Source organism: Cebus imitator, unplaced genomic scaffold (genome assembly GCF_001604975.1).
Source record: "Cebus imitator isolate Cc_AM_T3 unplaced genomic scaffold, Cebus_imitator-1.0 Scaffold67, whole genome shotgun sequence".
Taxonomy (NCBI): Eukaryota; Metazoa; Chordata; class Mammalia; order Primates; family Cebidae; genus Cebus; species Cebus imitator.
The window spans coordinates 7,345,170-7,370,666 of NW_016107382.1; the positions used below are offsets into that span (position 1 = coordinate 7,345,170).

Here is a 25,497-nt window from a genome sequence, read left to right on the forward strand (position 1 = left end):
AATCCCAAAGGCCAGAAGAGAGTGGGAGCCAGACACTGCAAAACATACCAAAATATAAACACCAATGACACTGTGAAGAAATGGCATCAACTAGTTTGCAAAATAATCAGCTAGTATCATGATGACAGGATCAAATTCACACATAACAATGTTAACCTTAAATGTAAATGGGCTAAATACCCCAATTAATTGCAGATTGCAAGTTAGATAGAGTCAAGACCCATTGGTGTGCGGTATTCAAGAGACCCATCTCATGTGCAAAGACACACATAAGCTAAAATAAAGGGATAGAGGAATAATTACCAAGCAAATGGAAATAAGATAAAAGCAAGGATTGCAAACCTAGTCTCTGACAATACAGACTTTGAACCAAGAAAAATAAAAAAAGACAAAGAAGGTCATTGTATAATGGTAAAGGGATCAATTCAACAAGAACAGCTAACTATCCTAAATATATATGCACCCAACACAGGAGGACCCACATGCATAAAACCAGTTTTTAGAGACCTACAAAAAGACTTAGACTCCTATACAGTAATAGTGAGAGACTTTAATGCCCTATGGTCAATATTAGATCAATGAGAGAGAAAATGAACAAGAATTTTCAGAACTTGAATTCAGCTTTAGATCAACTGGACCTAATAAATATCTACAGAACTCTCCACCACAAAACAAAAGAATATACATTCTTCTCATTGTCACATGGCACTTACTCTAAAATCAGCCACATAATTGAAAGGAAAATACCTCTCAGCAAATGCAAAATAAATGAAATCATAACAGTCTCAGACCACAGTGCAATCAAATTAGAACTCAGGATTAAGAAACCCACTCAAAACCACACAAGTACATGGAAATTGAACAACCTGCTCCTGAATGACTCCTGGGTAAATAATGCAATCAAGGCAGAAATCAAGAAATTCTTTGAAACCAATTAGAACAAAGAGACAAGGTACAAGAATCTCTGGACACAGCTAAAACAGTGTTAAGAAGGAGATTTATAGCACTAAATGCATACATCAAAAGGCTAGAAAGATCTCAAATAAATACTCTAATATTATAATTAAAAGAATTAGAGAAGCAAGAGCAAACAAATCTAAAAGACAGCAGAAGACAAGGAATAACTAAGATCAGAGTAGAACTGAAGGAGAGAGAGACACAAAAACCTGTTCAAAAATTCAGTGAATCTAGGAGATGGCTTTCTGAAAGAAATAGTAAGATAGACTGCTAGGTAAACTAACAAGGAATAAAAAAAGAGAATAATTAAGTAGACATAATAAAAAGTAATGAAGAGGTTATCACCACTGACCCCACAGAAATACAATTTACCATCAGAGAATACTCTAAACAACTCTACTCAAACAAACTAGAAAATCTAGAAGAAATGGATACATTCCTGAATGCATACACCCTCCCAAGAATAAACCAGGAAGAAACTGAATCCCTGAACAGACTAATAACAAGTTCTAAAATTGAGGCAGTAATAAATAGTCTACCAATCAAACAAAGCCCAGATCCAGATGGATTTACAGCCACATTCTTCCAGAGGTACAAAAAGAAGCTAGTATCATTCCTTCTGAAACTATTCCAATAACTGAAAAGATAGAATCTTCCCTAACTCATTTTAGGAGGCCAACATCATCCTGATGCCAAAACCTGGCAGAGACACAACAATAAAAGAAATCTTCAGGCCAATATCCCAGATGAACATCGATACAAAAATCCTTAATAAAATAACTGGCAAATTGAATATGGCAGCATATGAAAAAGCTTATCTACCATGATCAAGTCAGCTTCATCCCTTGGATGTAAGGCTGGTTCAACATATGCAAATAAATAAACATAATCCACAAATAAACAGAACCAATGACAAATACCACCTGATTATATCAATAGATGCAGAAGAAGCCTTTGATAAAATTGAACATCTTTTACGTTAAAAATTCTCAATAAATTAGATGTTGATGGGACATATCTCAAAATAATAAAAGCTGCTTATGACAAACTCACAGCCAACATTATAATGAATGGGCAAAAGCTGGAAGCACTCCCTTTGAAAACTAGCATAAGACAAGAATGCCCTTTCTCACCACTCCTATTCAACATAGTATTGGAGGCTCTGGCCAGGGCAATCAGGCAAGAGAAAGAAATAAAGTTATTCAAATAGGGAGAGAGAAGTCAAATTGTCTCTGCAGATGACATGATTATATATTTAGAAAACCCCATTGTCTCAGCCCACAAACTTCTTAAGCTGACAAACTTCAGCAAAGTCTCAGAATACAAAATCAACGGTCAAAAGTCACAGGCATCTCTATACATCAACAGTAGGCAATCAGAGAGCCAAATCATGAATAAACTCCTACTCACAATTGCTACAAAGAAAATAAAATATCTAGGAATACAGATAACAAGGGATATGAAGGATTTCTTCAAGAAGAACTAGAAACCACTGTTCAAGGAAATAAGAGAGAACACAAACAAATGGAAAAACATTCTATCCTCATGGATACAAAGAAAGAATAGTGTGAAAATAGCCATAACAAGATTATTTATAGATTTAATGCTATTCCTATCAAACTACTATTGACATTATTCACAGAATTAGAAAAAACTGCTATAAAATTCATATGAAACCAAAAAATAGCCTTCATGGTCAAAACAATCCTAAGCAGAAAGAACAAACTTGGAGGCATCGCAGTATCTGACTTCAAACTATACTACAAGGCTATCAACCAAAACAGCATGGTACTGATACCATAAGAAACATATAGACCAATGAAACAGTAAACAGAGTAGATGCCTCATAAATAAGACCACAGATTTACAACCTCTGTTCTTCAATAAACCTGACAAAAACAAGCAATGGGAAAGGATTCTCTATTTAATAAATAGTGCTGAGAAAGCTGACTAGCCATACGCAGAGGACTGAAACTGGATCCCTTCCTTACATTTTATACAAAAATTAACTCAAGATGAATTAAAGGCTTAAATATAAAGCCTAAAACTATAAAAACCCTAGAATAAAACCTAGGCAATGCCATTCATGATGTAGGCATGGGCAAAGACTTCATGACTAAAACATCAAAAGCTATTGCAACAAAAGCTAAAATGGACAAATGGGGATCTAATTAAACAAAAGAGCTTCTACATAGCGAAATAAACTATCATCACAACAAACAGGAAACATACAAAATGAGAGAAGATTTTTGCAATCTACCCATCTGACAAAGGTCTATTATGTGGAGTATACAAGAATTTTAAACAAATTTACAAGGAAAACAAAAAAAAAAACAGAAAAAGCGAGCAAAGGATATGAACAGACACTTTTCAAAAGAAGACATTAATGCAGCCAACAAACATATTAAAAATTACTCAACATCACTGATCATTAGGAAATGCAAATCAAAACCACAATGAGATACCATCTCAAGCCTTCTCATTCAATGAGAATGGTTATTATCAAAAAGTCAAGAAACAACAGATGCTGGAGAGGCTGTGAAGAAACAGGAATGCAGCAGTGTAAACACTGCTGGTTAGAATGTAAATTAGTTCAACCATTGTAAAAGACAGTGTGACAATTCCTCAAGGATCTAAAGAATCTAAAACCAGAAATACCATTTGACACAGCAAACCCATTACTAAGTACATACCTAAAGGAATATAAGTCATTCTATTATGAAGATACATGCACATGTATGTTTAATGCAGTATTGTTCACAATTGCAAAGACATGGAAGCAACCCAAATGCCCATCAATGATAGACTGGATATAGAAAATGTGGTACATACACACCATAGAATACTGTATTTCCATACAAGCAAATTAGATCATGTTTTTTGCAGGGACATGGATGAAGCTGGAAGCCATCATCCTCAGCAAACTAACACAGGAACAGAAAATCAAACACCATATGTTCTCACTTGTAAGTGGGAGCTGAACAATGAAAACACATGGACATAAGGAGGGGAACAACATACACTTGGCCTGTAGGGAGTGAGGGCAAGAAAGGGGAGAACATCAGGATAAATAGCTAATGCATGTGGGGTTTAAAACCTAGCTGACAGATTGAGAGGTGCAGCAAACCACCACAGCACTTGTACGCCTGTATAACAAACCTGCATATTCTGTGCATGTATCTCAAAACTTAAAGTAAAAACATAAAATTAAATAAAGAAGAAAGTACACAGAGATAACAGTGTTTTGATTTTTTTTTGAGTTTAACTCTAATTGTGCTTGAAACAAACCCATTCCTGAGCTGTTCAATTACATAACACAATAATTTTTCTAGTATTGATTTATTTTTTGAGCTAGATGTATTTAGGTTTATGTTATTTGAATCAACACTGTTGTTAACCTATATACCTCTCTCTTCCTTTAAAATCCCTCTCTCCTTCTGCAAAATGTTATGTTCCAATAGCATTCCACATTTAAATCTATCATTGAATGTCTCAATTTGCAATAGTTATCTCTTTATTTTATACTTATTGGAATTTAAGCTCCTTGAAGGGTACAAACTTTCACTAACTTGAAGATGTCTGGCATGTAGTATATGCTAATGTCTATTAAAGGAATGAATATTTATTCAGAATATAAAATATATTATTACTGGCAAAATTACTGGCATAACACACCGTAAAGTGAAGCATTTATATTGAAATGTAATAAGCAAATAAAGAGAAACTTACCATTGCTAAAGTATGAAAGGCAAGAAGTTTTGTTTCTATACTATATCCTGAAATGTGTATGCTTTGTTTCACAGCTTGAAAATTTCCCTCACATATTCCCATTTGACCCCCACAATAATCCTATAAAATAAGGAAAGTTAATATCTTGATTTTTGGAATTGGAAACTGAAGCTTAGAAATTAGCTGATTTATTGAAAGAAATTTATCCAGCAAAAAAGTAGATTCAGGAAAAATACTGGACATATTATGTATTTATACCTTTAGTTGTTTAAAACTAATGATGATTTTATTTTTTGTGTGTGGTTATACTCCTAGTGTCAGACTGTGGTGAATAATAATTTCTCCTAATAAATATGTATAGTATGAGCTTCTCATCAAAAGTATTTAAGAGACTCCTATATAACTGGTATATAAATATCTCTACTATTTGTAGTATACAGTCATATTATGTGACTTGCAGAAGTCACAATATTTCTATATAACATACTTCAAATCTTGTCTACAAGTTTAGATAAAGATGTAATATATCTCAATGTAAATATACATACACATGTATAAATATGTATGTGTATAGGCAAAGTTTAGATATACACATAATATATCCCAATGTAAATTAGATCACAGAGAAGACCACAGTACCTCTGAGAGAGAGATTGGCTGACAGAGGCTCATGAACTTATGTTTGGCAAGTCTAAAGCTTACATGGTTGCTCCAAGCATAATTTTCTTTAAATCCTGTAATTTCTCTCTGCTGTTCTCAGAAATAGCCTTTACCTACACGATTCAGATGGCTCTTCCATTCTTCTACATTTTAATTAGGTCATGGGGAAAGGGAGAAAGGGGTTAGAGAAGGTGTAAGTATGCCTTGAAATTTTCATGTCTTACTTAGATTCACACCTCTGGTCAAAACATAGTTAATGGCCATACACAGCTTAAAAGGAGATTAAGAAATGCAGTCTTTGAGACAGCCTTAAGGCTCTGCTATTAATTGAAGATGTTATTATATAAAGCATGAAGAAAGAATATCTATTTGGGGATTATTAGTAGTCACTGCCACAATGCTGTCTTGTAGGCAGATAAAAAAGGTTGACAGGAGCAGACTGGTTTAGGTGATTCACTATGGGCAGAAATAAGACCAGACAAAGGGTAAGAAGAAGGGGAGGAATAGCAGCTGCAGCAGAAGTTTCACAAAGTTTAGATCAACATGCATTAGCTGTGAAACAACTTTGCCCTCAGGAGGATCCCAGAAAGATATTAAGGGTGGAATGTCTTTTTATTTCAGATGAGAACTAATAAGCTATTGGTTGCAGATACATAAACTGTTAAAGTGGCATACTACTTCCACGAGACAACAAGGCCAAAAGCTCATTTTATATATATGTATGTTAGAATTGTAATAGCATTTGTGTGTGTAGATAACTAATACTATATGTAAATTTAGTCACTTTACAACTGCAGATTCATATTTTTGAATGGCCCTATTGTTAATACATGATGGATAGAACAATATAAAATATATATTAAACCTAGGATGTATATACATTTAGGAGTGATGAAAATAGTTAGTCTAAGATTCAAAAGTGAATATATTTCAGCAGAAAGAAAATAGACTCAAGACAAAACTTGAAGAACAGTTTTGAAGTAGGATTTAAACTGGCTTTAAAAAAAAAATAGTAACCTTAAGGGAGCTTAGTACTATGGTTTGACTATTTGTGCCCTCAAAAATGCATGTTAAATTTTAATATCCAATGCAGCAGTATTGAGAGGTGGGACTTTAAGAGATGATTGAGTCATGAGGGCTCTGCCTTCATCAATGGATTAACTCATTCAGGTATTAATGAATTAATGATTTAATGGGTTCAGAGGTTATAATTAGAATGGGAATCATGCTTTTATAAGAGGGACTTGAATTGGCATACTCTGCCTCTTCACCATGTGATACTCTGGACTGCTTCAGAACTCTACAGAGTCCCCACTAGCAAGAAGGCCTTCACCAGGTGAGGCCCCTTGACCTTGGACTTCTCAGCCTTCATAGCTGTAGGAAATAAATTTGTTTTCTTTGTAAATTATTCAGTTTCAGGTACTCTGTTATAAGTAACAGAAAATGGACTAAGACCCTCAGGGTATAAAATTTGTGGATGATCAAGTCATTGACATCTTAGGTGTATTCAGAGGAGGATCTTTGACTTGACCTTTGAGTTAAATACAGGTTTCATCTACTCAGCTAGGCTCATTCATTTGCTTAGTTTCTGGAAGAAAACATACAAAAAGGGAACAATAAATACAACTGGGTTCAGAAGTGAAAGATTTGAAAATAAGCCACCAAAATGTATTAAGTTCCACAAACTGGACTTTGTATCTATACTGCCACATTGATATCTGAAAATTCTTATAGAAAGATTCTTTATACTGTAATTTAAAAATTTTTTCTATAATTTAAGTGTTTGAGGTGTAAAATAGTTTGCCACAAAGAGATCCAAGGGAAAAGGTTTTACAAGCTCCCAACTGAAATTTAAATGGGAGAAATCTGTTCAACATTTAGTAATCTATACATATATCAATGGGCAATATCAAGTAAGAAAAAGAGGTGTCCTCTTTGAGAGTGCCCATGGGGTATTTCAAAATAGTTTTCTAGAGTTTTGAAAGCCAGATTGGTCATAAGACAACAATAAAAACATATTTTAAGTCTTCTATTAGATATTTCCTTGCCACAAAGCAATTATGAGTGTATCATGGAGTCTTAATTGCTAGATTTGAATTATGGTATGTAATTGTATGGTGTGTATGTGATGGGGTACACAGCCCTTAGTATAAAAGGCTGGACAAAATGTATTTTCATCTCTTGACTTTTTATCTTCTATACTGACTTGAAAAAGAAATTTAGAAAATCACATTGATTGCAAGAAAATAGTTCAGTTGTTCTACTGTTTTCATGAATACCTTATTTGCTATTGATACACAATAATGTTGTCATTTACTAGGTTAACTAGTTGTGACCTTATAAATCTGAGCCAAAGGGACTGTGGAATTGGAATGAATTGAAAAACTCTGATGGAGTTAAATGAAAAAGAGGCAGACAGGGCCTGGCAGTACATCTCACACCTTAAGGTGCACAGGAATAACCTGAGGACCTAGTTAAAAGGCAGTTATGTTTCATAGGCCTGAGGTAGAATATGAGACTCAGTATTTCTGACAAGTTCATGGGTGATGCTGATGTTGTTAGCCCACAAACCAAGTTCCAGCTATTGAAGTGAAGATTTTATCATAGCTGCTGAGGTTTTATCCCAAGTTTTGGTGAACCTAAAACAGAAACCTTTCTAGGGTTAATTTACCATGCATCACAATTTCTTGGATGACCAGAACTGTCTGCCACATTTAAATTAGTGCAAGCCAAATACCTCAAGTTTGACCAAGATGGCCTGAATGTTTCCTTCAGCTTGACTAAATTTTAGACAAATCTCTTTTTAAAGCTGGGACTCTGACCTCCTCTTTGTTAGAGCATTTACTTTAGAAAACTTGTCATTGTAAATCCTTTCTCCCACCCTCTGAAATGTATGCAAATATTTTCCCAGCCTCCTGTCAGTTTTGCAACCCAGCAAATGTCTCTCTTAAGAACCTGGGAATCATGTCTTTGAAATGTAAACACTGAAGGAGATGGCACTAACTATCTCTCAGCCCCTGTAGGAAGGTAGGAGCCTAACTTCATCTGGCACCAATTAGCAAAGATAAATGGCCCAAACACAGAGAAAAACATTTCAAACTTCATTGCCAAGAATGCTTTTATTGCTTCAAACGGAAAAGTCTTCAAGGTTACCCTGTACCTGACTCATGCTTTAAGTCCCCTTCTCCAACAGCTGATTTATCATTTTTACTTAGCTCCAAAAATAAATTCTTCCATGAAAACAGCATCACACCATCAGCTTCTGGCTCCATTTTCTATGGGCTCAAAACTGTCAGTTTGATCTAATGGAGGAGAGACACCTGGAAACTCTTCTCCCCAGTTATCTATTCAATCACCATTTCTTCCCTCTTCAGATGACAAACACAACCTCTTTAAGTATTAATTTGTGCCTGCCTGGGAGATGCCTGAGACCTCATATTCCAAATTTCTGCTTATATATAGCTATGATATCCTCCTGCGATTTGTTTATGAATCATCAGAGCTGATGTGTGTGTGTGTGTGTGTGTGTGTGTGTGTGTGTGTGTATAAAATTTGCTTACATATATAAAAGGATATCTATCTATAAAGTCTAACTGATATAGTCATCTTAAAACAAACCAAATTATTTAATCCCAAAATGTAGTTCTTGACTTATTTCAAGATGGCTACTTAGAGGAGCTGGAACCACTCCAGCTCCTCTAAGTTGGAGGAGAAACTCCTGTTGTTGGAGAAATCTGAATCTGTCAATTTTGTCAATTTTGTTTCTACATGAAGTGAAGTAAACAACAGATGCCAACAGGCTTTCATTGAAGTTCCCCCACCCACCCACATCAAGATCTAGGAAGGATTCACTGAGAGTCTGACACTTTTGAAGGTTTGAGGAAAACACTTTTCACTATTCACTCTGAGGGCTGCTACCTCTGAGGTTTCATGACTGCCTTTTCCCCACATCATTCCTCTTTTCTCTTCCTCCTATCTTGCCTCCATAACCCCTTTTGCCATGCTCACATTACCTAACCATAAGATGATATAAAAATGTCAACCATCTGGCCAGTTGAGCTTTTTCTATTTTGTATGAACCCCGTAAACACTGGTGCATGTAATGAAATGTGTATGCTGTCTATTTTTCCTGTTAATATATTATCAATTTGTTTTATACATTCAAACTATCAAAACCTTCAGGGGAAAAATGTAAATTTCCATACAATCTCAATATATATGAAGAAAATAAATTTTACAACTGGAAACAAATGCCACCCAAAGAAATTAAATGAAACTTTAAAATTCTTTTACTTCCAAAACCATGTGATTTTTTAATCAAGTATTTTCTGCTTACTATGGTATGTACTATGTTGTTACCTGTATATATTACAATATATATAATTATTTGATAACTACCTAAAAAATATTACTAGCACTGAGTACATGCTATATACCAGGCACCTGTCTAAACTCTTTACTGTAATCTTCACAATAATCTATGAATCAGGTACCATTATCATCATCATTTTACATACAAAGAAATTTGAAACATAAAGATACTAAGTAACTTGTCTAAGGTCAGGCATCTGATACGTGGTGAATCTTGGACTGGGAAATTTACCTTTGTAGGCTGAGATTAACCATTATACATTTTGTGAAGGGCAGTGACTATTTACAATTATTTCTCAAAGGCTTAAAATTACTCTTGGCCAATTGTGGTGGCTCATGCCTGTAATTTCAACATTTTGAGGGGCCACGGCAGGAGGATCCCTTAAGCCTAGGAGTTCAAGATCAGTCCAAGCAATAGAGCAAGACCCCCAATTCTACAAAACAATAGAAAAAATTAGCCAAGTGTGGCATTGTGTTCCTGTAATACCAGTTACTCAGGAGCCTGACACAGGAGGATCACTTGAGCCCAGGAGGTTGAGGTTGCAGTGAACCATAATTGAGCCACTGCAATCTATCCTGGGTAACAGAATGAGACCCTGTCTCTAAGTAAACAAACAAATAAATAATTTATCCTAAAATTGGAAAATGCAGGGATTGCTCTAGATCTATCTCTGTATACCTGCATTTTAAAACAAACTAAAGCCAATTTTACTGTGATACATGAAGCATCTAATAATATTTTAATTAAAAACTATACTCAGAGGATGAAAAGGCAAGACAGACTGGAAGAAAATATTTGCAAAACAACATCTGATAAAATATTTGTATTCAAAATATACAAAAAGTTCTTAAAACTGAACAATGAGAAAATGTAAAATTAAATAGGTCAAACTTAAAGCCATTGGAACTTTAATTATTAGAGTCTTGAGAAATGTTACTATGTGGCCATCACAGCAATGATAAAATCAAGCTCAATCTGTATTAACAAGGTTCACATAGTGGCAGGAGAGAGAATAAGTGTCCAGCGAAGAAGGAAGGCCCTTATAAAACCATCAGCTCTGGTGAGAACTAACTCACTATCAGGAGAGCAGGATGCAGGACACTACTTCATAATTCAATTATCTCCACCTGCTCCCTCCCAGGACATGTGGCGATTATGGGAACTACAATTCAAAATGAAATTTGGGTGGGAACACTGCCAAACCACATCAATTAACTAATTATTTTTGATATTATTGATAAAATACTTGATTTTCCAAATAGAATTAATATCTGAGGCTCAATTACTTCTGCTCTAGTCCATAGGGTTTTACAACAGATAGGGACTGTTGAAGCAATACTTCAACTTTAGAGGGGAAAAAATTGGGAATCTTGTTTGATCACATGCTCAATGCCAGAAAACTACTTAATAGTTGGTGACTGTAAGTCACATGCTTACTACACAGCTTTGTATAGTATTCCTTGTTTTTATCATGATTATAATGACAGTAACTTTTAACCAAAGTCATTCTCTTCCAGAAAGCTTGCTGAAAGGTATTTTTGTTTTCTTCTCTTAAGTAAGGGTAGGTTAGTGGAACATTATAGAGTAAGTTCATGCAAGTGAACCTGGTTAGAGATGTGACTTTGTCACTTGCTAAAAAAATTCTCCTTGAAGAAAGGGCATCATATATTCTCAATAAATTCTCAGATTTTTAAAATGTTTAATGGGTTACACTATAGAAGGGATTAGTAAGAATGTTTTATATGACTATTGGAAGACAACCATGAAATGTTGTTTAAAGTGGTATGAAAATCACAATATGCTATATAAATACAAATTGTTATTATATATATATATATATTTTTTTTTTTATTGCACTTTAGGTTCTGGGATACATGTGCCGAAAATCTCCTTAAACTGATGAGCAACTTCAGCAAAGTCTCAGGGTAAAAAATCAATGTACAGAAATCACAAGTATTTCTATACACCAATAACAGACTTAAAGAGAGCCAAATCTAGAATGAACTGCCATTCCCAATTGCTACGAAGAGAATAAAATAACTAGGAATACAAATAACAAAGGAGGTAAAGGACCTCTTCAAGGCGAACTACAAACCACTGCTCAAGGAAATGAGAGAGGACACAAACAAATGTAAAAACATTCCATGCTCATGATTAGGAAGAATAAATATTGTGAAAATGGCCATACTGTCCAAAGTAATTTATAGATTCAATGGTATCCCCATCAAGATAACTATGACCCTCTTCACAGAACTGGAAAAAACCACCTTAAACTTCATATGGAACCAAAAAGAGAGCTGGTATAGCCAAGAAAATTCTAAGAAAAAAGAACAAAGCGGGAGGCATCATGCTACCTGACTTCAAACTATACTACAAGGCAACAGTAATCAAAACAGCATGGTACTTGTACCAAAACAGAGATGGAGACCAATGGAAGAGAACAGAGGCCTTGGAGGCAATGCTACATATCTACAACCACCTGGTGTTTGACATACCTGACAAAAACAAGCAATGGAAAAAGTATTCCCTGTTTAATACATGGTGTTGAGAAAACTGGCTAGCCATGTGCAGAAAGCAGAAACTGGACCCCTTCCTGACAACTTACACTAACTCCAGATGGATTAAAGACTTAAACATAAGACCTAACACTATAAAAACCCTAGAAGAAAACCTATGCAAAACCATTCAGGATATAGGCATAGGCAAGGACTTCATGACTAAAACACCAAAAGCATTGGCAACAAAAGCCAAAATAGACAAATGGGATCTAATTAAACTTCAGAACTTCTGCACAGCAAAAGAAACAGTCATTAGAGTGAACCAGCAACCAACAGAATGGGAAAAAATGTTTGCATCTTAAATATCAATGTTGAAAAGATAGCTTTAGCTTTACCTTTTATAACAATAATGTATTTTTAATATTGAAATGAAGCTGTTAATGTGAAGAAACATTTAAAATTCAAAACCAGAATGATTATGTATCCTGAAAGTTACAGGGCAAGTATGAGTTCTATCTATTAGAACGCTACAATAATTACCCTTTAAAAAAAATAGTAGGCAGTATATTTGGGAGTCACTAAATAAGATCACTTTAAAATCTTATACTAATTCCTGTAAATAGAATGAACAGCCCATATTTCAAGTATGTATTCCTCAAAAGCCTTTGTCAATTTAATTTTATGTGTGTTATATTTAAAGTATATTTAAACTGTGATTCTTATTCATGACTGTAATAAGAAGCTTTTACACCATTTGTTTAAAGAAGAGAGAAAAACTAACTAATCTTAACTATTTCTACACAGGACAAAAGAAGAATTTTATTTATAAAAATTCTTGAGCAGATGGAGATATTGGTAGAGACACAGGCGGACTGTTTGAAAGACTCTAGAAAATGCATTAATGTATTTAGAAATAACTCACTGTGTACCCATAAAGAGTGTTGTGTATTCTAAAAGATCTCAATTAAGGGATTAAGTGTAATAACTTGTTTATTTTATGGCTAAAGTCTAAATGACAAGTCCTATGTTGAGGGAGGAAAAGATATAACAATTAGCAAATCAATAACTTTTCCAATGTTTGTACTTCAGTTTCTAAGCATAAAGGTTAATAGGCTTGTCATGTTTATATCCTGCTTAAAGATACTTCCACATGCATCAGCTGAATGGAACAAGCCTTTCTAATATCAAATGTAAGACTTGAGAAATCAAAACAACTGGTAAATGTAAACAAAATTTACTTAAATTTTCATCCCTGGTGGCCTATAATGGCAGTTCAAAATTGTAGGCGATAAGCATAACCTTGCAGGGTCTTGCTCTGTAGCACAGGCTGGAATGCAGTGATGGGATCATAGTTCACTGCAGCCTCAGAATCCTGGGCAAGCCATCCTTCCACCTCAGCTCAGCAAGGGTAGCTAGGACTACAGGCATGCGCCATCATGCCTGTTTTGTTTTGTTTTGTTTTTGTTTTGGTAGAGACAGAATCTGATTATGTAGACCAGGATATTCTTGAACTACCGGCTTAAAGCGATCCCCCTGCCTCAACAACCCAAAGTGCTGAGAATACAGATGTGAGACACCATGACAAGCCCCCAAACCCTTACTAATTGAAGTATAGCCAAAAAGAACTTTGTATTTGGTAGCTTTTTTGCAATGGATTTATCTCCGGTTTACAAACTCAGAGCACTAATTGTCTGATCTCTCTAGAAATGTTAAAATACAAGTCCTAACTTTGCAGCCAGTCAGTGTCCATACAGGAAACTAAATATCTAAATTTCAATATAGACAAGATAACAGTGTGGCAAGTGAAGCTTACAATAAATTTATAGATCAACACCATTTTCACTGGATCATTTTTCCTTGATATGAATTAATTTTCTTCTTCTTTCTAAATTTCTCCCCTTATGTAACTAGAAATTAGTTTTTGTTTTAGCTGTGGATAATTTCCAGATCAATATTTCATTAAAATGTAACTGCTTCCTATCAGCATTCATTAAAAAGTGGTACATGATCAGAGGACTATATGAATAAATTCTTATGGGTTCAGTGGAAAATCTTTTCAGCTAAATTTAAAAAGTGGGAAGGCAATGATTTAAGAACATGTTACTTTAATCTTAGAAAGTTAATTTTATATATATGAAATATAGTATATAGAATACATCTGTATATATTATACATATGCAAGTTTATGTATCTAGCAAGCATTTGGACCATAGTCTCCCCCTGCACTTGCCAGCAATTTATGTACATCAACCGCCAAATGTCAACTGTTTTTGAGTGTGATAACGTATCTTCTCACAAACTTAACATTAATGCCCAAAGGCCTTACTGCTTTTCTGTTTCCCTAATTCAAATAAACCTAGCAATAAACATTCCTAAACTAGATGATTGATAGAGAGTTGGAGATAAATAATACAGAGCCTTATATAAATTATGGCCGAAGAAAAATACTGTTAGAAATTAATAGTTGTACTAAGAGGTACCATATAGACCATTGCAGTATGCTGTGAAATTTACTATTGAATGCATGTTATAAATTTGTCACTGAACAAGGAGAAATATGGAATCAAGTCTGTGGAACTGTAGGCTCCAGGATTCAATGTAAAATGAAAATTTTCAAAAACTTTCACAACAGTCTAAAAAAGTAATAGAAATTCTATATACCCATATGAAGTATATATTTCCCTACACATAAATTAATTCTGAAGTAACATTTACAACACAGGAAGGAGGTCATAGTACCAAAGATTTTGTAGGGCAAAATTCCAATATTTGAATATAATGTTTTAAATATTTTAAATTACTTTTTGCCTGATGTTTATAAAAACTTTCTCAAAATATTATCTCAATGATAATAATGTTAACAATGTTAGTGATCTTGTTTCTTCAGATGACTATAATATAAATTAAGAAATTTATCTGACATTTTATTTTTATCTGTATTACATTACAGCTATTATCTGAAGTATATACACCAAAACTCTGGCACCCATTGTTTGACAGGAAAAAGAAAGAACATTTTAAAGTATTATAAATAAATGTTGAGTAAATTACCACTCCCTCACCCAAGGTCTATACAATGACAATATACTTATTAAATAGACATTGAGTTAGTTTTTTAAAATTACTGCTGTGACAAATTGCCACAAATTTACTGACTTATTATTACCTTAGAGTCTTGTAGGTCAGAAGTCCAGTACAGGTTTCACTGGGATGAGGAGTTGGTAGGACTGCATTCCTTCCGGAGGCTTTAGGGGAAAATCTGTTTCCTTGCATTTTCCAGTTTCTAGAGACCACTTGTATTCCTGACTCTTTCCCTATCTTTAATCAAGCAATGGAAGTAAAGTACTTCTCTCATGGTATCATTCTGACCCAGATTCAACCTCACTACTCCCATCACTTTTTGGCCTTCTGGCTAAGATCAAGTGCAACCTCATTACTTCCACTTTAGAAACACTTGTGATTACATTGGGCATGCCTGGATAATCCCATCTTGTGGTCAATTGATTAGCAAATTTAAATTAATATCAAAACTAAATTCCTTTTATCCACACAACATGGCATATTTTAATGTCCTGGAATTAGGATGAGGATATATTTGGAAGGCAATTATTTTGTCTATTACTGACATACACAGAGCTTCACCATTTGCAATCAGTTTCATTTACAGATAGAATATCCCTCAAAAACATAAAAATTTGCATACTGGGTCCTTTGGGCTCTGAGCACATCTATCTGTGAGTGGGCACAGCCTAGGCTGCTGAGGCTTGTGAGGATCTGAGGACGCAGCCTGGGCAGTGGTAAGGTCCTTGAAACCCCTATTCAAGATGGTGTCACTCTGGTTCAAATGCCTCTGACGCCACCACCTTCATCAATCAGCAGCCATCGACATCAAGGCAAGAACTTCCACTAGCTAAAAGATTATGACTTGCAAAAGGCTCAGATGATTGTTATCATTTTTAATTAAGCCATGAATATAGGTTTGCAGAATTCTAGAAATTCATGCAGAATGAGAAAATTAGTCATTCTGGCCATTATTATGATCCCTGAGGCTTTCTGACTTATTCTACATGGGCTACTAAGGGAGAAAACAGGCCAAATCAAGACATCTGTCTTTCATGAAGATGAATACCACAACTCTGGCAGGCTTTCTCTGCAAGGATTTTTAAGAAGAGCTGGCCTTTTGGAGCCTAAGCCCAAAGATCCTGTTGACAATTTTACAGGGAAGAAACCCAACAAATATTTAATGACATTGGTGGTGTTATTGCAAATAATAATTATGAGAGTGCCAATGATGAACAGCAACCCATTGCATCACCCCACAACCCAAAGCACTGGAGCTTTATGAAGAGTGAACACCCTGATTGCCCCAGAATGGCATGTCAATAATGCCACTGCCAACTTCCCTAAAGGCTGGCCCTATCCTTGACATGGCTCCCAATTGCTCTAAAGAGTTTCTTCTCTCTACTTCTGTCCTTCATCACTGGATTTGGTAGCCCTGACTCTAGGAATTCTCTCCACTCATTTAAATGCTATGGTTGAGAATAACAAATGTATTTGGGAGGAACCTACCTTTCAGTGAACTATAAATGCTCATTAGCCAAGCTTTGTGCATGGAAAGTGTATTATTAAATGATGTGTTCATATCTCTCAGGTGTCAAACAGGTCCACTAAAACATTGTCTGATAGTTGCAGACCTGCAGACAGGGATTGTAGGGAGAGACATATGAAAATCATTGCCACAGAGTGCAGATCCAAGATGGCTGAACAGGAACAGCTCTGGAGTGCAGTTCCCAGCGAGAACGATGCAAAGGGTGAGTGATCACCACATTTCCAAACCAGTTATTACTGCCCACAGACCAGGAGAATCCCAGGCTGAAAACTGTCATGAGTTTCCAGCATGGCTGTTAAAGCCAGTGGAGTGGGACTCCACACAAACACTCACACAAATCTAGATGGCTGCTTCAACTGGTGCCTGGAGTGACTGGGAGACAGAGCCACCCATTCAACTGAAAAAAAGGGGGCTGAAATGGAGCCAGGTGATCTGGCTCGGTGTGTCCTACCCAATAAAGACCAGCAATCTGAAATGCTCTGGATTGAAAGTTTCACAAGTGCAGCTGGACCTGGGATGGTCTAGCTCGGTAGGGGGAAGGGCATCAGCCATTATTGAGCAGTTCACCACTACCTAGGCAGTCCTCCATTACTGAGGCACTGCACCATTGCAAAGACAATCCGCCATTACTGAGGCAGTCCACCATTACAGGGGCAGATTGCCATAACTGAGGTAGACTGCCATTACTAAGGCAGTTTTAGCTATACCTCTATAAACAAAACCACAAGGAAGTTCACACAGCATCTGGGCAGAGCCCACGGCAGCTCAGCAATGCCTCTGCTGGAAGACTATGACTAGGCTACCTCCTAGCTGGGCAGGGAATCTCTGAAAAAAAACAGCAGGACATCAGGAACTTATAAAGCCCCACCTTCCCAGGACACAGCACCTGGGGAAAAAAGGTGGTTATGAGTTCCACTGCAGCAGACTTAAACATACCCACCTAGCTGAATGGAACAATGGAGCTCACAGCTAAGCACTTGAGCTCCTATAAGGGTAAAACTGTCTCCTCAAGCAGCTCCCTGATCCCCACATATCCAAAGAGACACCTCATGAGGGAGAGTTCCGGCTGACATCTGGTGGGTATCATTCTGGAACTAAGATAACAGAAGATGAAACTGGCAGAAACCATTACTGTTCTGTAGCCACCATAGGTGATTCCCAGGCAAGCAGTGTCTGGAGTGGACTTCCAGCAGTCCTATAGCAGAGGGGCCTGGCTGTTAGAAGGAAAACTAAAAAACAGAAAGAAATAACTTCATCATCAATAAAAAGGATGTCTACTCAGAAATCCCATCTGATCGTCATCAACTACAAAGACTAAAGGTAGATAAATTCACAAAGATAGGAAGAAACCAGTGCAAAAGGGATGAACACACCCAAAATCAGAATGCCTCTTGTGCTCCAAGGGATCACAACTCCTCATCAGCAAGGGAACAAAGCTGGATGGAGAATGAGTCTGATAAATTGACAGAAACAGGCTTCAGAAAGTGGGTACTGACAAATTTCTCTGAGCTAAAAGTACATGATCTAATCCAATGCAAAGAAACTAGGAACCTTGAAAAAGAGTTTCATGAAACGCTAATGAGAATAAACAGCTTAGAGAAGAATATAAATGACCCAATGGAGCTGAAAAACACACCACTAGAACTTTGCAAAGCATATACAAGTTTCAATAGCTGAACAGACCAAGCAAAAGAAAGGATATCAGAGATTGATGATCAACTCAATGAAATAAAATAAGACAGCAAGACTAGAGAAGAAAGAGTAAAAAAAAAAAATGAACAAAGCATCCAAGAAATATGGAATAATGTGAAAAGACCTAATCTATGTTTGATAGGTGCACCTGAATGTGATGGAGAGAATGAATCCAAACTGGAAAACACTCTTCAGGATATTATCTAGGAGAACTTCCCCAACCTAGCAAACAAGGCCAATATTTGAGTCCAGGAAATACACAGAACACAATAAAGATATTCCTCAAGAAGAGAACCCCAAGGCATATAATAATCAGATTCACCAGGGTTGAAATGAAGGAAAAAATGATAAAGGCAGCCAGAGAGAAAGGTCGGTTTACCCACAAAGGGAAGCCCATCAGACTCACAACTAATCTCTCAGCAGAAACCCTACAAGCCAGAAGACAGTGGGGGCAAGTATTCAACATCTTTAAAGAAAAGAACTTTCAACCTAGAATTTCATAACCAGCCAAACTAAGCTTCATAAGTGAAGGAGAAATAAAATCATTTACAAACAATCAATGGCTGAGAGATTTTATCACCACCAGGCCTGCCTTACAGGAGCTCCTAAAAGAAGCACTAAACATAGAAAGAAACAACCAGTACAAGCCACTCTAAAAACATACCAAATGGTAAAGAGCATCAATACAATGAGGAAACTGCTTTAACTATGGGAAAACAACAAGCTAGAATCAAAATGGCAGGATCAAATTCACACATAAAAATATTAACCTTAAATGTAAATGGACTAAATGCCCGAATCAAAAGACACAGACTGGTAAGTTGGATAAAAGGCACAACCCATTGGTGTGCTGTATCCAGGAAACCCATCTCACATACAAGGACACACATAGGTTCAAAATAAACGTATGAAGAAAGATTTGCCAAGCAAAAGGAGAGAAAAAAAAAATAGGAGTTGCCATCCTAGTCTCTGATAAAATAGACTTTAAACCAGCAAAGATCAAAACAGACAAAAGAAGGGCATTACAAAATGTAAAAAGATCAATGCAAAAGGAAGTGCTAACAATCCTAAATATATATGCACCCAATACAGGAGCACACTGATATATAAAGCAAGTTCTTACTGCCCTTCAATGAGACTTATACTCCCACACAATAGTAGTGTGGGACTTTAACACTCCACTGTCAATATTAGACAGATCAATGAGACAGAAAACTTAACAAGGATATCCAGGACATAAACTCAGATCTGAACCAAGCAAATTTAATTGACATCTACAGAACTCTCCACCTCAAATCCACAGAATACACTTTCTTCTCAGCACCACATTGCACTTACTTTAAAACTGACCACATAATTGAAAGTAAACCACTCCTCAGCAAATGCAAAAGAATGAAAATCATAACAAGCAGTCATTCAGACCACAGTGCAATCAAATTGGAACTCAGGATTAAGAAACTAACTCAGAAGCACACAACTTCATGGAAACAACAACTAGCTCTTGAATGTTGACTGGATAAACAATGAAATGAAGGCAGAAATAAAGATGTTCCTTGAAACCAATGAGAATCAAGACACAACATACCAGAATCTCTGGGACGCATTTAAAGCAGTGTCTAGAGGAAAATTTATAGCAATAAATGCTAACATGAGAAGCAAGGAAAGACCTAAAATTGACACCCTAACACCAAAATTGAAAGAGCTAGAAGAGCAAGATAAAAAANAAAAAAAAAAAAAAAAAAAAAAAAAAAAAAAAAAAAAAAAAAAAAAAAAAAAAAAAAAAAAAAAAAAAAAAAAACTCAAAAGCTAGCAGAAGACAAGAAATAACTAAAATCAGAGCAGAATTGCAGGAGATAGAGACACAAAAAAACCCTTCAAAAAATCAGTAAATCCAGGAGCTGGTATTTTGAGAAGATCAACACAAAAGACCCACAGCCAGATTAATAATAATAATAATAAAAAGAGAAGAATCAAATAGATGCAATAAAAACAATAAAGGAGAAATCACTACCAATTCCACAGAAATACAAACTACCCTAGATATTACTACAAACAACTCTATGCACTCAAATCAGTAAACCTTGAAGAAATTGTTAAATTTCTGGACACTTGCACCCTCCCAAGCATAAGCCAGGAAGAAGTCGAAACCCTGAATAGACCAATAATAAAAGCTGAAGTTGAGGCAACAATTAATAGCTTACCTACCAAAAAAAGCTCAGGTCAAGATGGGGTCACAGATCAATTCTACCAGATATACAAAGAGGAGCTGGCACCACTCCTTCTGAAACTATTCCAAACGATAAAAAAAGATGGAATCTTTCCCAAATCATTTTATGAGACCAAAATTATCCTGATACCAAAACCCGGTGGAGACTCAACAACAACAACAAAAAAATTTCAGGCCAATACCCATAATGAACATAGATGTAAAAATCTTCAGTAAAATACTGGCAAACAGACTGCAACAACACATTGAAAAGCTTATCCATCACCATGAAGTAGGCTTCATCTTGGGGATGTAAGGCTGGTTCAACATACACAAGTCTATAAACGTAATCTACCACTTAAACTGAACCATAGACAAAAACCACAGGATTATCTCAATAGATGCAGAACAGGTCTTCTACAAAATTCAATAGCCCTTTATGCTAAAAACTCTCCAACAAACTAGGTATTGATGGAACATATCTCAAAATAATAAAAGCTATTTACTACAAACCCACGGCCAATATCATACTGAATGGGCAAAAACTGGAAACATTCCCTTTGAAATCAAGCACTGAACAAGGATGTCCTTTTTCAACACTCCTAATCAATATAGTATTGGAAGTTCTAGCCAGAGCAATCAGGCAAGAAACAGAAATTAAGAGTATTCAATCAGGAAAGGAAGAAGTCAGATTTTCTCTCTTTGCAGAAGACATGATTGTATATTTTTAAGACCCCATTGTCTCAACCCAAATTTCCTGAAACTTATAAGCAACTTCTGCAAAGTCTCAGGATAAAAAAATCAATGTGCAGAAATCACAAGCAATTCTATACACCAATAACAGACTTAAAGAGAGCCAAATCTAGAATGAACTGCCATTCCCAATTGCTAAGAAAAGAATAAAATAACTAGGAATACAACTAACAAAGGCTGTAAAGGACCTCTTCAAGGAGAACTACAAACCACTGCTCAAGGAAATAAGAGAGGACATAAACAGATGAAAAAACATTCCATGCTCATGTTTAGGAAGAATCAATATTGTGAAAATGGCCATACTGCCCAAAGTAATTTATAGATTCAATGGTATCCCCATCAAGATAGCTATGACCCTCTTCACAGAACTGGAAAAAACCACCTTAAACTTCGTATGGAACCAAAAGAGAGATTGCATAGCCAAGAAAATTCTAAGAAAAAAACAAAGCTGGAGGCATCACACTACCTAACTTCAAACTATACTACAAGGCTACAGTAATCAAAACAGCATGGTACTGGTACCAAAACAGAGATATAGCCCAATGGAACAGAACAGTGGTCTTGTAGGCAACGCCACACATCTACAACCACATGGTCTGTGACTAACCTGACAAAAACAAGCAATGGGGAAAGTATTCCCTGTTTAACACATGGTGTTAAGAAAACTGGCTAGCCATGTGCAAAAAGCAGAAACTGGACCTCTTCCTAACATCTTACATTAAAATTAACTACAGATGGATTAAAGACTTAAACATAAGACCTAACACTATAAAAACCCTAGAAGAAAACCTAGGCAAAACCATTCAGGACATAGGCATAGGCAAGGACTTCATGACTAAAACACCAAAAGCATTGGCAACAAAAGCCAAAATAGACAAATGGGATCTAACTAAACTTCAGAGCTTCTGCACAGCAAAAGAAACAATCATTAGAGTAAACTGACAACCAACAGAATGGGAAAAAATTTTGCAATCTACTCATCTGACAAATGGCTTATATCCAGAATCTACAAAGAACTAAAATAGATTTGCAAGAAACAAACCAACCAGCCCATTCAAAAGTGGGTAAAGGATATGAACTGACACTTTTCAAAAGAAAAAATTTATGAGGCCAACAAACATATGAGAAAATGCTCATCATCACTGATCATTAGAGAAATGCAAATCAAAACTACATTGAGATACCACCTCACGCCAGTTAGAATGGTGATCATTAAAAAATCTGGAGACAACAGATCCTGGAGATGATGTGGAGAAATAGGAACACTTTTACATTGTTGGTGGGAGTGTAAATTAGTTCAACCATTGTGGAAGACAGTGTGGCGATTCCTCAAGGACCTAGAAATAGAAATTCCATTTGATCCAGCAATCCCAATACTGGCTATATATCCAAAGGATTATAAATCATTCTACTATAAGGACACATGCACACAAATGTTCATTGCAGCACTGTTTACAATAGCAAAGACCTGGAACCAACCCAAATGCCCATCGATGATAGACTGGACAGGGAAAATGTGGCACATATACACCATGGAATACAATGCAGCCATAAAGAATGATGAATTTGTGTCCTTAATAGGGACATGGATGAATCTGGAAACCATCATTCTCAGCAAACTGACACAAGAACAGAAAATCAAACATCACATGTTCTCACTCATAGGTGGGTGTTGAACAATGAGAACACATGGACACAGGGATGGGAGCATCATATGGTGGGGTCTGTTGTGGAAGAATAGGGGAGGGACAGCAGGGGTTAGGGAGGTTGGGAGGAATAACATGGGGAGAAATGCCAGATATAGGCGACGGGGGGGTTGGAGGCATCAAACCACATTGCCATGTAGGTACCTATGCAACAATCCTGCATGTTCTGCACATGTACCCCAGAGCCTAAAGTGCAATAAAATATACATATATTTTAAAAATGGCATATTCAATTTTAATCATAAAAAGATTAAAAACACATAAAAACCTTTATTTTTGTTCAGTTTATTATTCTTTACTTGTTGTCACTTTACTTTCTCATCCCTTAAAGGTTTATTTAAGAAAACAGAACAAAAGAGAGTGGAACATGCTATTACAAAACAAAAATAAGTATGTGTGGATAACAATTATTGAGAATGCAGAAAATAAGACATTCTACAATCTTCTTGAAGTGGACATTGCATTTACAAATCCATAAAACATGAAGATTGATTCATTCTAACCTGCCCTGGCTCTATTCTGAAATCTGTACTGCACTATCAGCTTATCATTTTTAAGTTGCTGCTGCTCTTCAGTGTATGCAAGTGGGGAGATCAGAGGTCTAGGACTTAAATGAATACAGAGAAAATCAGCCGCTTTTCTCAGTATGGCCTAGAGTCAAATATGTCTTAAAGAAATATAATTACAAAATATCTTGCTGAATTGATGTATTCCATGTATTATACCTCTTACTTCTCTTTCCAGTAATATTGTCATGTCTAAGTATGTCCAGAACATCTGATCACTCCCTTTTGCAAATGTGCTCTCCAAAATCTCAACATGTAAGACCATGCCTCTCTGGTTAAGAAGATAAGGTTATACTGTTTGAGCAGGGAATATTTGCATATAGCCTATATTCCTTTACCTTTTTTGTTGGCAAATATAATTTGAAATATACCATAAAAGTTATTTTCATACCCTGATACTTAGGCAGTGCTGAACATAGCAATTTAATCCAAGTAGTTAAAACTCTGAAGAATTTCCATTTTCTTGCCGGATGATTTGTTACATGGTGTTGAATAAGACAGTATGAACTACATAGGGTGTCAAAATGAGGGTTTCAAATAGGAATCTGGAAAACATAGTTCAAAGTCAAGGTCTGGTCCTAAGTTACAAACTATATTTACATCAATGACAACTAAACAGAACACTTTGATATATATATATATCAATCAATCTATGCACCCACCCACCATATCATCTATTATCTAAATATCTGCCAAATAATCTTGTGTAAGTTTTTCAACATTCCCCACAACAACTGCTAAAAAGTTAAGTCTACAATCTCTAATCCAACTTGTAAGCACACTCTGATCATTTTGCAATTATAAAGTTTATCCATTGTTCCATTTATTATACTCATTCTTCTTGCCCAATTGGCTGTCCAGCTAAATCTTACTGCTCTTCTTGACAGTTGAGAAGTTAGTACCACATGAGACAATTATTTAGGAGAAAACTGTTTCTGTTTTTACCAGCTTCACTGGTGATCCAAGAATTGTAATAACTTTGGACAATATAAACCTTAAAGTTTGTAGCCAAATTTTAAATATTGATAGAATTAGAGAAATAACTAAATGTGTGGCATCATATTCCCTTTTCATGAACTGTTGAATTTTATCTGCTTAAGATGCTAGCGCAAACAAATTTTACCAAAAAGCAAATTGCAGTTGATTCTATCCACAGAGTAGCAGCAGATCTGACAGCTTTGTGTCAGATTAAAGAATAAAGAATAAATTATTAAAGAATAAATCCTACCTACACCCAAGACAAAAGAGATAGCGAACCAGTATCACAAGAGGGCTCAAAAAGTCTTCTGGCTTTAACCATTGTTCATTATCTGTTAAAAAGAGCGTTATTGCTTATATGCTGATCTCTAGGTCAGGGATTTTGCAATCCTGACAAACGGAGATAATTGCATGTGGAGTTTTCAATAGTAGAGTTTCCTGAGTTCCAAGCACAGAGTTTCTCATTCAGTAAATTCATTTATTTATTGAGCCTTTACTATGTGTCAGGCATTACTGGAGGTAATTGAGAGCTATGGGAATAAAAATAAAAAAAAAAAAGCCTGTAGAATGTATGTGTGTGTGTGTGTGTGTGTGTGTGTGTGTGTGTGTGTATTTATGGAATCTTGCTCTGTTGCAAGGCTGGAGTGGGCGTGATCTCTGCTCATTGCAACCTCCACCTCCCTGGTTCAAGGCATTCTCCTGCCTCAGCCTCCCAAATAGCTGGGACTACCGGCACAAACTGCCATGCCTGGCTAACGTTTATGTTTTTTA

The 25,497-nt window shown here is 35.9% G+C and overlaps 1 pseudogene; it reads left to right on the top strand.

The window, feature by feature from the left end:
* The first annotated feature begins 15,608 nt into the window (after nt 1–15,608).
* On the top strand, nt 15,609–15,752 carry LOC119471636 (annotated as a pseudogene).
* The last annotated feature ends 9,745 nt before the right edge of the window (nt 15,753–25,497 follow it).